Source organism: Lissotriton helveticus, chromosome 8 (assembly GCF_964261635.1).
Source record: "Lissotriton helveticus chromosome 8, aLisHel1.1, whole genome shotgun sequence".
In the NCBI taxonomy this organism is placed as follows: domain Eukaryota; kingdom Metazoa; phylum Chordata; class Amphibia; order Caudata; family Salamandridae; genus Lissotriton; species Lissotriton helveticus.
In genome coordinates, this window is record NC_136069.1 from 1,668,333,412 (window position 1) to 1,668,346,882 (window position 13,471).

The following is a 13,471-nucleotide window of genomic DNA, read 5'->3' on the forward strand; positions in this document are numbered from 1 at the left end:
ACGTGCATCGCTGAAAGGGATGAAGCGAGGTACGGATTCTGTCTCGAAGTCGGCAAGTCCTTTATTGACCCACCGGTCGTATGGAAGGGGTAGAGGGACCCGTTTACAATGGGTCCCATGTACCCAGTTCTTTTTGCCTTCCACCCGAACGGCAGATCTCGTGGAAAGAAGTACCAGGTGCGGTCCGGTCCACCTCGGTTGTTCGTTGTTGGTGCGCTGGAAGTTCCGCACCAGGACCCACGTGCCGGGTTCGATGAGGTGGCCTGGATCGTCAGAGGCTGGCGGAGAGGAACTGTGAACCTGTTGGTGTAAAACACGCAATTTAGTTGTCAATTCGCACAAATAGTCAAGCAGCACGGGGTGTTCTGCTTCACTGAGTTTCTTTGGTCTTGGCACGCCCCAGACGTTGGCTGGGCGGCCAAACACTATCTCGTGGGGGCTAAGTCCTAATCTGGAATGCACAGTCATTCTGGTTGACAAGAGTGCTAGAGGCAAGGCGTCGGGCCATTTAAGACCTGTACTGGCTTGGATCTTGGCTAGTTTGAGTTTTAAAGTGCCATTGTAGCACTCTACTAATCCAGCTGATTGGGGGTGATTTGCAGTGTGGAATTTTTGGTGTATGCCTAGACACTCACACACTCTCTTCATCACGCATCCTACGAATTCACTTCCATTATCACTCCAGACAATTCTAGGCATACCAAACCTCGGGAAGGACTCTTTGACAAGGGCTTTGGCAGTTGACAAGGCGGTATTGTCCTTAAGGGGGTACGCTTCCACCCACCTAGAGAAGGCGCAAACAACGACGAGCACATACTTCAGATTGTTGCACCTCTCCATGTGGATGAAATCGAGCTGCAAAACCTCGAACGGGTACGTTGGAGGCGCAAAGTGACCAGCTGGAGTTGGGGTTCCCCTACCGGGATTGTACTTCAAACACACCATACAGTTTCTGACCACATTCTCTGCATATTTTGGGATATTACTATTCTGCCATACTGGGGCCAATAGTTTACATATTCCTTTTGAACTGATGTGCGCAATTCCGTGAGCCATCGTTACTACTGCAAGTACGTATGCATTAGGCAATAGCCATCGCTGGTGTTCTGATAGTTCGACCCAACAACCATTCGCATCTAATCTACCTGTACTTTCTCTCCATTCATTCACCTCGTTCTCAGTGGCCTCGGCTTGTATCGATTTCACGTTTTCAATGGTGTCCTCACACATTCCCACATCAGCAATCCATCTAGTGGGACCCACAACATACATCCGACTCATTGTGTTCCTTGCAGTTTCTTTCGCAACTTCGTCTGCAAATGCATTCCCGCGGCCAACATCATCCTGAATCTTTTTGTGTGCACTGCATTTTATGATGGCAACTTGTAGTGGCAAGGTCAGTGACTCAAGGAGCTCATTAACTAGCTGACCATGTTGTATCTTTGCACCATGTGACGTAAGGAACCCACGTTCACGCCACAATCTCCCAAAACTGTGAGCCACACCAAAGGCGTATTGGCTGTCAGTGTACACATTCACTCGCTTTCCTTTCGCCAACACGCATGCTCTGGTAAGTGCAATAAGTTCTGCGGCTTGTGCAGAATTGTGGGAAATACGCGTGGTCTCTATAATGGTGTGTAATGTTGTTACGGCATATGCTGTAGTCGTATCACCATTCGGCAATTTGAAGCATGAACCATCAACCCATAAAGTATCATTGCATTCGGGAAGGGGAGTGTCCTGTAAGTCTACTCTCCCTTTTGTCTCTTCTTCTGTCCTAAAGCAGCAGTCATGGTTATCAATTTTGTCTGTGTCTGTTTCTGTCGGGATGGGAAGTAGCGTAGCGGGGTTGAGTGTATCACACCTCTTTATGTGGATGTGACTTGCTAGCAGTGTAAGTTCGTAACTGGATAGTCGAGCGCTAGTGAGGTGTTGTGTCTTTGTCCTATTTAGCAAAATGTCTACTGCATGCGGAACCATAACGATCAGAGTATTATTCATGACTAATCCAGCAGACTGTCGAATGCAGACAGCTGCTGCGGCGGTTGCTCTCAGACAACTTGGAAGGGCTTTAGCCACAGGATCTAGAGTTGCCGAAAAATACGCGCATGGGCGCTGTTTGTCTCCAAAGTATTGCGTTAAGACTGATAATGCACAACCTTCCTTTTCGTGGACATATAATGTAAAAGGCTTACTGTAGTTGGGGTTTCCCAACACAGGAGCCGAACATAATGCATCCCGCAACCCGTGGAAACTCGTCTGACAATCTTCAGACCAGGGCATAGGATTGGTCGTGTCTTTACAGAGTAGTGCCAGCAAGGGTTTAGCTAGTAGTGAGAAATTCGGTATCCATTGTCTACAGTACGATGTAATGCCCAAGAAGGCTCGAACCTCTCTCTGTGTCCTTGGGGCACTTAGTTCTGCGATTGCCTGTATTCTTTCTGGTGTCAGTCTCCTTCCCTCCTTCGATAAGATGTGACCTAAGTAGGTTACGTCTTGTCGACAAAATTGTAGTTTGGAAAGAGAGACATTGTGCTTCATGTCACATAAATGATGCAATAATGACAACGTAGCTTGTTTGCAAATTTCTTCAGTGTCTGCAGCGATCAGCAGATCGTCTACGTACTGAATCAAAGTTGACCCATCTGGCAGCACAATTGTGTCTAGTTGTGTTTTCAGAGCCTGACTGAATATTGATGGGCTTTCGCAGTAGCCTTGAGGAGCGCACTTGAAGCGGAAGCTTCGTCCTCCTAAATTGAAGCCGAAAATGTCTCTACTCTCTTCAGCAATCGGGATGCTGAAGAAAGCGTTCTTCAGGTCAATCACCGAGAACCAAGCTGCTGAAGCTGGAACCATTGTCAATAAAGCAGTAATGTCGGGGACAACTGGAAACTGTGGGATAACTACCTTATTTACTTCTCTGAGGTCAATCACAAACCTATACACAGGGGGCTGTGAAGGATCAGTACGTTTTAAGACTGGCAAAACTGGACTGTTACAAACGTTACCTGTTGTTTTTTCGATAACATCTTTATCGATCAGATCATAAACGATCGTTAACAACGCCTTTTCGCATTCGCTAGATATTTTGTATTGGGGAATACGTGGCAACCTAACGTTGGCTTTCAAAGTTATGACATACGGTGCTATCTCCAAACGACCGACATCATTAGAACCATTAGCCCAAAGTATATCAGGGAGTGATGACAATTCAGTTGGAATATTTTCCTTTGACAAATACATTGGAGAAATGACTTTCTTACCTAAAGTAAGTTGTACTCCCAAGGGGGAACAGTATAGAGTTGCATATAACCTTTTTAGCAAATCCAAACCTAACAAATTTTCACCGCAACCTGTCGTAATAATGAGGGGTGCTTCCAACTCGCATGGGCCAACAGAAAGTAATATAGGACTAGAGATCGGATTTCTAACAGGGGCGCCAGAGAAACCTACTGAGACATTCATTTCGCCAGACAAAGGTGCGCCAGGAAGTTTCGAGTGCATAATAGAACTTTTTGTAGCACCAGTATCCAGCAGAAATGGCTCTGACACTCCTGATGTAATTACCTCGACATAAGGTCCATTCTGATCTACTGGAACTGAAACAACTCCCTCTCTTTGTCCATGGCTGTCCTAGCAATCGTTACCCTCATTTTCTTGTTCGGTGTAATAGTCGTCACATAGTACTGAGCTGACTTAGATGATGCATTATTCTGTTGGTCAAAGCTATTCATGGAATTCTGAGGCGGAAAAGAAGCTGTGTTCTGGGAGAAATTTCCACGGCCCCTACCTCTAGGGGCATGTTGAACACCTCTTCCCCTTACACCTGAAACACCGTTCAAGCGTCGCGCAAGAGCCGGACAATTACTTTTGAAGTAACCCTCTTCCTTGCAATACGCACATTGATTCGGGCCATACGGAACACGCTGATGGGGAAACTCGTTTCCTTGCGCGTTTCTCGAATACTGCTGTTGTTGCTGATAATTGGGCTGACTAGCCATACGAGGCGGATAGGCCTGCTGGAGAAGAACTTTAGTTTTCAAGTCTTTCGTCTTTTTGTCTGCCTTATCTAGCTCGTCTTTGCGCCTATTTTCATAGTACTGGGCTGTTGCTAAAATCTGCGCTGACGTAGAGACAGCCCAAGCACTTTCTGAATCTTTTAGTTTAGTACACAGTTCAGGAAGCAAATTATGTACAAATTTGTCTACGAACAATCTTTGGCCACCCTCGGTAGCCATATCCTGACTACTATGGTCGGTGAAAGTTTCCTCAAATCTCGTGAAAAAGTCAGACACATTCTCATCTTTCTTTTGCTTGCACGCAGAGAGTTTGTCCCAGTTTACGCGTACTTCAGGCATTATTGTCTTCATGTACGCTATAATTCTACCGGGAAGTTCAGCTATTAACGGCTCAGGTTTAAAACCACCAACTTGTCTGGCATCTGTAGTTGTAATGTTCGCCCACGAGTCACCTAATTCTTGGTCATGATCCGTATGACGGATTTTACTCCATAAAGGATGTGGAACAACGTTCCCAAACAACATGTCTATATCCGCTAAATTCATTATACATGAGCTTGCAGTTTGCGACAACTCCTTATAATACCCAGTCGGGTTTTTACGGGGATCGGGTAGTGTCTGCTTGAGTGCTAAAACTTCGGATCTTTTCCAGGGGACATGTACCCATACACGCTGGAAATGAGGCGGAATTGGCGGTACTGCATTTGCATCGCCTTCCCTCCAAACCGGAGGAACCTCTCTCATGGGGTACTGTCTCGCTCTTTTCCTACTAGATGTACCACATTCAGATGATGACCCAGAATTACCACCCGTACTTCGATGTGATAATAATATCTCAACTGCTTTTTCAACATCGGGACCTACGATCATACCCTCCCCAAATTTAAATCGTACACTACACAACTCTTGCTGGTTGCTCTTCTGACCATTATCTTCCAAATCCTCACACAGAAAAACACACATCTGCTCAAAGACGTATCTTTGCGTTGGTTCATCCCATTGACGGAAGACGTTCATGACAGACTCTACATCGTATCTCGCTGTATCCATAGCCCAATTCCGTGCTAACTTATTCAATGATTCCCTTTCCTGATAATCAGGCATTTGGCTTCGTAATTGTCTTCGTTCCGTATTAGGGGTCGTTTTAGGCGACCGAAAAAGTGGTGAAGGAAAGTTAGTAACAATGCTGGCCATTTTATGCCAGACGGAAGGCGAAAGTGGAGGAATAACTGGTGGTAGAACAGAGTCACGCAGAGCAGAAACAGAAACATTCGTAAAACGAGTATCAGAGAAAATAGAAGGTGCGCTAGGCGAAGTTGTAGAGGGAACAGTAGGAGAAGTAGATGTGATCGGTGAGCCTTGAGGAGGCTGCACCAGAGAAACAGGAGCCAGCTGAAGAACAGCTGGTGGGTGCTGTGAAGGAGCCGGTATAACAGCTACCAGAGGTGCAACTAAAGGTTGCGGAGGTGCTGTGGCATTTTGTGCATAGGGTGGTGGCGAATTTAATAAGTGGGACATTAATGGATCTTTCTCGGATGTTTCCTCTTGACCTTGTCCCTTATTTGGTAGCATCGGGTAACATTTATCTACTGCTAGTTTCTTTCTCCTAAGTGTTTGTTCACTTTCCTGCTCTTCCTCGTTATCTCTGTATGCAATGGCAGCTTGTACCATTGACATTCCTCTTTTATTCTTTTTTGCTAATTTTATTTCTTTCTGTTTGGCTTCTTTGCGCCATAAGCGAAAAGAGTCAAACATCGCCGGCCGGGCTTTTTTCTTGAACAATTTGACCTCTAGGTTGTCTAATATTTCTGGGTCAAAACTACCATATTGGGGCCATTTTAAAACGCCATCCTTGCGTGTGTATTTTATCCATGCTTCATTATATGTGATAGGACCTACGCCGTGCTTTACATAGAGCTCATATGTTGGAGTTCCAATTGGAGGAACCGGACAAGAATCCTCTAATCGGGAGTCCTTACTACAACCAAGACAAAACAAGTTTCCAAGTCTGCTAAAACCAGGCATCTTCGCTCACAAGTCTAGCTTCAAACTTCAAAGGATGATCTATTACGATACTTCTCGTGAATACACGAGTCCTTCGGCTTTGGGGCTTGCAAGTACCAAATCAAAGCGTATCTCAAGGATACCAAAAACTAAGGACAAACTAAGGACTGGGAGACGCTCCACTTATACTTAACTGAAGTATTTGAAGATCTGTGACGTCGCTAGAAGACTCGTCTATCGTTTCGCTCTACCAAGGATCACTGGGTCCAAAACAAGGCGATAGTCAGGGCAGCAGTCCTTCGTAGCCGTCGAGACGCGGGGAACCTTGCAGCAAAGACCTTCGGAACCACGTCGACATACAGGGGTCGCTGGAGTGGCTGGCCGTCCTCTGGAATTTTCACACGAAGCTCCTCACGAACATCTGGCTTGGACCGTTGCCGCTTGATATCGCCCCGAGTTGGGCGCCAACTGAGGTAACGGGTTTTTAGGAACCCGTTGGTGCCAGGGGATTACACCCGAAGACCTCTGAGTTCTCCCTTGTTCCGGACCACAGAAACACGGAGTCTTCTAGTCGCAGTCAAAGATCAAGTTTTATTGGTAGCTACCAAGTAACACGTGTCCCAGAAGTACACCACACGGATAGTAGGTTCTCGGGAGACTGTTCGTTTTTACAGAACCAGCCTTCTCCTTATATACAGAAATAATAGCTTCGAGCAAGAATTCTTGAGTTTATGATATGGCTATACACATATTTCTACAATAATACAAAGAGCGAAGTCATGTAAGCAAGCCCACATTTTAGATGTCCAGTTCGTTGATAGATTACCCAGTTAGGCCCGGAACTCCCATCAGATATCGATGAAACCTCAATAAAGAAGGGCACCTCCTAGTCATAAAACTGGCCATAAACAAGGAACGTGGACAGGTGCATGTTTGCAGAAAGCATGGTCTGTATGTAGTGAATGGTTTGTGGAATGTTATGCATTGATGCTATCGTATTCGGCCACTGGGCGAGGAGCTGCCCAAACAGGTCTGGCTGAAGGCAGTGGAGTCAGTTGGGACAGGTCAGGGGGAAGTCAGGGAAGGTGGACGTGTCCTTTTGGATCAAGCTCGACCTTTAATTGACTTATCATGAGGGCAAGGTACAAGATGGATGCTGCTTACAAATGGAGTTTAAAGGGTCGGAACGGAAACTATGATTTAGGGGTGTTGGCAACCTCCGATCATGACGCAAATGCATAGGGATGATGTCCTAGTCATTATCGGTTCGTCGATACTAAATTCGTCATGGTATGTTGATGTTTTGTGACACGGGTATTGGACCTCGATATCGGGATAACAACAGGGTCCAGATTTTCAGAACCACAGTGTGAGGTTCCGTGGCTTTCGGGACCGGACTACATTTTGTTTACGTTGTTCGCGACACCATTTTGTGTTGTCCTCACGTAGGCTGTAGGGGTAAACGAATGAACGAAGTTGCATGGGCCTCGTTGTTCATGTAAGCATTAACGTGGGCCTTTTCGACTTGCGAGTGAACTGTAAGATGCTGATCCCGTCACCTGAAACTGACCCTTCCACAAAGCCGATTTCTTTAGTTGATCATTGTCTGAAATAGGCAATCAATGTTCAGGATATCGTTAACTTTTAGTTTCTTGCAGATATCTTATCCTACTCAACATCTGAATTGTTTCTTTCTTTACGACTTTTCATTACATGGGTAGTGCTTTCAATTATGAGTTTGTCCGGCTTTTGGTAATCGAATTTGGGACAGACCTAATAATTAACTTGTGGGTTGGTACGATGTAAAGTGAGCTTTTTGGAATGTGATAATGTATAGAAATGTATTTTCATTGGTCAGAATTTGCCGCAGTGGGTGTGCATTTGTAATGGGCCGAATTGGGGATAAAAGGTGATGTCTTGCTCTACGAAAATTGAGCAGTCTCCTGAGTTGTACACCGTGTTGTATTGCTTGGTTTACTGTTACTAGGTGCAGCTAATAAATTTGATCACTGACGCCACCTAGAAGTATTCCGTGTCTCTGTTTGCCAGGACAGGGGAACTCGAAGACATCGGGCGTGTCCCTGACGCCGCTGGGTTCTGAAAACCCAGTTCTTCACCAGTATAACATGACTCCAGTTCAGCCGGTATCCCGTTTCCCAGTCTCGTGGGCAGAATCCATGTCTGGACTGCAGTCTGCAGAGTTACACAGATGCTAAACTTTAAATTCAACCGAACCAAACCCCCACTCCCCCCCCCCGCGCCCACAACAGTAACATTTGACCGGTGACGACATATCAGTTCCTGCATAACGGGCACACCGTTCCCCCCCCTTAACAAAAGACCCATCCCACCTTGTGTAACCTGTAACCCCCCTTCCCCCCAAGCATACGCACCCTCTGACCGTGCCCAACATTCATGTCAGCAACCAATGATTTATGTAAATGGGACATCCCCCATAACCCCCCCCCCCCCCCCCCCCCCGTACAGCACTACAATTATTATTTGCGGATTTCTATTTCTATTTTCCATTTTAAGTTTATTATTCACAAGGAAAACGCCACCTGATTTTCTTCACATTTCTTCCAGCCTGGACTTAGAAATGCATGCCAGGCCAGCAAAAAAACAGGCAGGTGTCAGCCGTGGGCTCAGAGCAGCCATCAGAGTCTGAAATGATGCAAGCTTGAAGCCACAGGTGTTGCTCTCACATGTTCGCTGCGTCTTGAAGGAGGGAGGCCGGATGAGCTCGTCTCGGGACTCGTGGCCTCCACCCACCTCCACCGCAGCCCCTCGGGGGGGGGGGGGGGGCACAAGGGCTGGCAGGAAGCCCCCGGGTGCACACTTCCTAATCTCTGTCAGATGTCAGATCACATGCCCCGTTTCCTCATTTTGAGGCTGGTTTCTTGTGTTCTGTGACTTCTGAAGCATCCTTCGATGCTGGGGCCGCCTGCGCCTCCACTCCGGGCCCCTCAACTCCTGCAAGGCCCCGGGGCGAGGGCCACCTTTCGTGAGGCCTGCACCCACCTGTCACTTCCTCTGCACGGACGCCGGAAGCCATCTCTGCCTGGCCAGGTAAATGCTTCCTTCCTATTGGCCGCTGCTTGTACCGGGATTGAGAAGTGATAGAGGCACATTCGGGCCATTTAAAGCCAGTGTGACAGCCCTACTTGCGTGAGAAGTAGCAACGTTTTTCAAATGCAAACATGTCCGAAGCTTTTCCAGAACTTTGAGAGCGTCGCGTCGTTTGGAATTTTTAATAGGTGAGAAAATCTAAGAAACGTTGCATTTACAAAAAAGAGGTCCAGAAAACACCTTTCCTTGTGGGGAGAGGAGTTGGCCTAACGGCTAGGGCGCCCTCGGACCTGGGGATCTGGGTGCGAGTCTCGGTAACGACGCCAAAACCTCCTGTGATTCTGGGCAAATCACGTAATCTCCCCGTGCCTAAAATGAAAGTGTGTCCTCATGTAACGTAACTGGAAAATATGTAAAAGCGCTCTGATTCGGTTCGGGTCTAGTTCGCGCTATATAAAACTCTGCAAAAATATATATATATATCTCGCAAACAAATTTGGGGGGAGTTAATTCTTCTTGATCAACTTCTTTGGCAAAGTGTACAACATTGTGCACCCTTTGTCAAGTGTGTAAAGTTTGCAAAGCTTCAAAGATGAAATGTAAATGTTCCTTTCTCTTGACGATAGCTCACCAACAGGCAAATGAGAAAAGAGGCGCAGACTTCATTAGTTCACGCCTGTCGCACCGACCTGTCACGCCTGTGTCCCGGCCTGTGTCACGCCTGCTTTCGGACGTGTGTCACGGCTATGTCTCCTGTGGGAAGTTTAAGACATCGGCAAAGGGGTGGCAGTCCTTCCCCGCTGCAAGCCTACTTCATTCGGACCCTGCGCTGCCCCAGGCGCTGTGCCCTGCGCTGCCCCCGGCGCTGTGCCCTGCGCTGCCCCCGGCGCTGTGCCCTGCGCTGTCTGGACAGCCACCACCGTGCAAGGTTTAGATTGAGTTAGGCGAGGGGCGGCGTCTTGTGCCGCAGGAGTCAGGACGCCCCAAGTCGAGCGCGGCGCAGATTCTTGAACACCTGCACCTCCAATAGAATTAGTTCAGCTGGTTTAGCGCCTGCTCCACGCTCGCCTGGGACTTGTTGCGGAAGCGCCAGGGCCATTTGGGCCGGTGACCTCCTGATCCTGGGCGCTCAATCACTGCGGTTTAGGAGGCCAGGGAAAGGCCTGTGGGAGCATAGGAGGCCAGGGGAGGGCCCTTAGAAGGCCAGGAAAAGGCTTATGGGAGACCTGGAGGGAAATACCTGTCGGAACCTCAGAGAACACACACACAAACTCTTAGACACCACAGACACACACATTCAGGCACCAAACATACGTGCACACACGCACACAATCTCAGGCAACACACACACAAGCCACCGCACACACACACTCTCAGACACCACATACTTACACACACACAGACACTGTCTGTGAAGCACCACATACACACACGTACACTCTCAGGCACCACAAGCACACGCACACTCTCATACACCACACACATACCAACACTTGCATAGGGTTGGCCTGTGTCCTCACAGGCTCTGGTACCCCTGAAAGGGGGGGGGGGGGGCTTGGCGCTTCATCCTTTTACGCAGGGTTGGATTGTGATTGAAAATCGACCCGGGCACGCAAAAAAAAAAACCTCACATTTGCATAATGACTTTCCTCAAATTACTGCTGCACGCGTTAGTTTACACTGCTGAAACACACCTGGAAACAAGTGAGGCCACTTCTACTCAGCCCCCCTGCCCCCGCTCAGTATGTGCACACGTTAATGGGCCGGCCCGTGAGACAAAGGGAGTGATACCTCTGCCAGTTGCTAAACAGGAGGTAAGGAGCGCCCATCTGCCTATAGCAAAGCCACTCAGACACCCACTGGGACGCTGGCTGTTCGAACAATAGAGACAGCGCCCAAATCGGCCCCAGACTGCTCAAAAAAGCAGCCCACAGCAGGGACTTGGACACCGGCCCCTCGGGCACTGCCCGAATGCCCGCGTTACCAATTCGACGCTGCCTGTGAGGCCTGTGTCGTCACAGGCTGATGCAAAAAGGCAGAGAGGGCGTGGTAAAAATCAAAATGTTTTGCGACCACTTTTCAGTTGCAAATCATTCACGCAGACCACTGTGAGTTGCTATTAGGAAGGGACGCCCTAAACACGTCCCTTCCTAAAACCAAATCGCAGTCCCAATTTGTGATTCAGTAATAGGTTATCAAATCGCAAATTGGGCATTTGGACATAAAAAGTGCTTTTTTGCGGATGCAAGTCAGGCCTTTAGCGACCTCAAAAAAGCTACGTACATCTGTCCCTAAATACCCACCTCGAGGTACCTTTGACTGAACGGGCAGGGGTGGGTCTACTATGTTGTGTAGCCAAGAGAGAGGCAGACATGAAAAGAAGAAATAAGCCTTCTGTCCAGGGTGCCTGCTACCTGAAAGAAATGCACAGGTGTGTCATTGATTAATCAGCCACGCTTGAGATCCAGCTAATTGATGGAGCTAGTTGAGGTTCCATTTTGGCAAACAATTATTCTTTACGTTAACAGCGAAGTTCTTAGAATGTTCCCTTCCAATGAGGACATGAATATAGGTTTGCACTAGGTACAGTATGATTGTATTATTAGAAAATATATATTTTGAAAGTACTTGTTATATCTTAAACACTTTAGGCACATTTTGCTGCAGCCTTAGACTGTGTGTAATCCAATTTAAAAATGACAATTTACATATTCACAGTGCTTTCAGTTGCAGACTGGGACCTCGTAGCACTATAAATCACTATTACGCACTGCACCAACCAGGATTCAGTTCTGTGACTGGTTACCAATACAGACACCTGCGGTGATCCTATTAACCAATTAACCTTTCATAATTAAAAGACTGCTGATCACTTGAGCTTATATTTATTTTTCACTTAAGGAAATTCACTTTAGGGCAGTGTGGCCAGTGCCACCGCACCAGGCGCCAAGCTCCAAGGGAGGGGCCAGACTGGGAACTCGTGTGGTGCTCCCTTCTCTTTTCTCACCAATGTACAAACCACAGCCTTTCTCTGAGACTTCAAGTGGGACATTGGGTATTTTAAAGCACAGTGGGTCAGTAACATTGTTCTCTGCATAACCGGTTTCGAGGCTCTTCTCCAAGAAAGTTTAGCACAGTGAATGACAAATTTTCTGTTTTAATGCACATTCGACCATTAGACCAGGTGTAATAAGAAACACAAGATTCTATTTTAGGTTAAAATCCATGGCAAATGGCTCAATCCGAACACACTGGGTAGTAGCATGGGGTGGCCTGGGGTGGGCTATAACTCCAGGGACGGGCCCTTTAGGATTTTTGCTGTGCTTACTGGACAAGCGCTTAGAGACCCCTGGGTTATAACGCGCTATATAAATCGAATAAAATAAAATAAAATAAATAAATAGCATCAATCGAATAGGTCTTAAAAAATCTTTTAGAAGGTATTTGAGCATCAACCCCCAAGGAAAGTTTGTAAGATTGGAAGCAAATAGTGGAGTCCAGGCACATTTCTTAGTTCAGTTTCGGTTCATGCTTCATTTACTTGCAATACCTGTATGCTTTTTGCAGAGTATGATTCTAGTGATGTAGACTGTCATGTAGCTGTCTGGGGGGCGGGTGGGGGGGCTGCCTTATGTTCTAGCGCTACAGTGCATAGAATGTTGAATATATGTCCTTTAGTACTTTGTGACAATTCTCACCAAATATTCTTCTTTTTTAAATGCTTGGGTAGACATTTAGCCTGAAGCGCAGCCCATCTATGATTAGATTTGCTCCAATGCCATGCCTTAAGGACAGAAACTGGGCACCTGTTACATCCTGCTTTTCTTTCTTCTCTGTCCTTCTTTAGTGTTTGTTATAACTTGCTCAGCATACATCTATGATGTCACATATAATGCTGGTTGTGTATGCTTGAGATAAGAGTCAGTTACATCTGAGGCTGAGCAGCAGTCCAGCTGCTCTTGGTGGGATTATATTTGGACTTACTTATTTCTTCATTATCATCTTGACCTGATACCAATCTTCAATAAATCAAATATAATTTTATATCCTGAATTTATGGACATTAATTGTTACAGCACCCAAGCATGATTATCCATGACAGCCCCACTTCACACATGGGTGTCAGTTTGGGTTCAACAAGGTTAGGTGCTGTCACCCTAGTTTCTCATTGGGCCCCCTTGGCATGCACTTGGTCCCCCTTCTCTCAGTGGCAGGATATGAAAGTAGGCAGAGCTCTAAATGTCCTATTTATTTTCTTTTAACTAGATTCCAGTCCCTCCACCTAGCCAAAGGGCAGCAGCTAAGCAGGTGTTGTAGAGCTAAGAAAGGGTCAGCGGATAAAACGGTGAGACCACTTCAACCAGTGCCGGCGTGATAGT

General features: G+C 46.9%; 1 protein-coding gene across 1 annotated transcript in view; it reads left to right on the forward strand.

Annotated features, from left to right (window-relative positions):
• The first annotated feature begins 8,972 nt into the window (after positions 1-8,972).
• LOC144773615 (transient receptor potential cation channel subfamily M member 2-like) overlaps positions 8,973-13,471 on the forward strand; it is a 531,293-nt gene continuing 526,794 nt past the window's right edge. The window contains exon 1 of the mRNA XM_078658758.1: positions 8,973-9,092. The gene's annotated coding sequence lies outside the window, so the exon portion shown is untranslated. The remainder of the gene's footprint in view (positions 9,093-13,471) is intronic.